We start from the raw sequence: 1,477 nt of genomic DNA, 5'->3' as shown, positions 1-1,477 counted from the left end.
TATAGTAGTCAAATGAAAACTAAAAAAAATAATGAAAAAATAGGCCAGTGAATAGGAGACCAAAGATTAAGTCAGAAAATGCCAGGAAAAGTTGATATTCAATTAAAATCAATATCAAAATAGTTTTATAAGCATTTGTCAAATTTCCCTATTGATAGTAGGATATGAAAAAGTTATCTTTTTGAATTACTTCCCTTGGTTTGTGTTCGGAATTTACCAATAGATGTCACTGCAAACACGCTCTCTTACTTTATCTCAAATTATAATGGAAAAGTCTAAAGGGTTCTCCGAACAGATAGGATTGCGTTTCCGATGTGCGCAGATTAGTGTGCGCATAGGTCCTAGCACCGTAACAGCGCCTATGGAGACCTATCAAACGCTACCTGTATGACGAAAAATTACATGTTCCCGTGATGTGAAATTAGAATGAATTGAAAACATGAACAGGAAAGCGAGACAACTAGTCTTACCGGACACGTTTACTTGCATCAGATACATCAAATTCTTACAAATCTCTCTAGAAACGAACTGAATAACTTTAATCAGGTGAGTGAACTTCGACACTTTGAAACTGAATACAGTATGTAACTTTGTAAACTTAAGTAGTTATTCATATTCTTTATGGAGGGACCGCTCTATGATTAATGATTATCAAAAGTTGCCACGAGTTTATGTGTACAATGTTAATTTTCAGACACAATCTGGTCTGGATAGACACCATGTGTGTCGTAAATATAGATTATAATCTTGTGACATGTACAGTAGACTGCAGATAATTTGTTTTGAATTCAATGTCCCAACGCACTCATTTAGTCCAATAACTGCTCAACAAGTTTCACATTATAAACTAGCCCATAGATCGATTATGTGGATGGATATGTTTTTCTTTTACAGCTGATTTAAATAATGTTTAACACTTGGCATGTACAAAAAATGAAATGTAACTGAAACATTCAGTTGACACATGATAACGACACCTATTGAAATAATAATAAATGAGATTATGTGAGTCATGTTCCACTTACGGTTTACTTAATCAGTTTCTTTAGGCTACTACAGATTTTATAGCCATTTGACACAAAGCAGACTGTTTTTGTAACTTAATATAAGCTCCAAAAAAAGTAGAGTGCCCCTCAAAAGATTTCTTGATGTTTTCTGGTAATTTTGGTTCCTTAGAACAGGATATTTAAGAATAAAAATAATAAATTACATAGAAAAATCAAATCAGCAACTAACAGTTGCAGGACATGGAAAGCATAACAGTAAAGGTATTGAAGGGAAAGTACTGTTTAACTGGCAATAAGCTTTTCCAGCTATGCAGGTCCTGGAAGGCATGCATACCCTCTTAGTCTCTAGTTCAGCGATGTCAAGAATGATAAGTGGCTGGATGGGTGCCCACTTGCACACTACACTTCTTTTCTTTTACGTTCCTCAGCAGATTCATACCTAATTCAGATTCATTTTACAAGTCGTCTTT

The 1,477-nt window shown here is 34.5% G+C and overlaps 1 protein-coding gene across 1 annotated transcript in view; it reads left to right on the top strand.

Annotated features, from left to right (window-relative positions):
* The first annotated feature begins 313 nt into the window (after positions 1-313).
* Positions 314-1,477, top strand: part of LOC110447683 (serine/threonine-protein kinase 33-like) — a 31,692-nt gene continuing 30,528 nt past the window's right edge. The window contains exon 1 of the mRNA XM_021493528.1: positions 314-546. The gene's annotated coding sequence lies outside the window, so the exon portion shown is untranslated. The remainder of the gene's footprint in view (positions 547-1,477) is intronic.

Source organism: Mizuhopecten yessoensis, unplaced genomic scaffold, assembly GCF_002113885.1.
Source record: "Mizuhopecten yessoensis strain PY_sf001 unplaced genomic scaffold, ASM211388v2 scaffold3575, whole genome shotgun sequence".
Classification (NCBI taxonomy): Eukaryota; Metazoa; Mollusca; class Bivalvia; order Pectinida; family Pectinidae; genus Mizuhopecten; species Mizuhopecten yessoensis.
The sequence above is the reverse complement of the archived record's forward strand: the minus strand, read 5'-3'. Positions and strand labels throughout refer to the sequence as shown.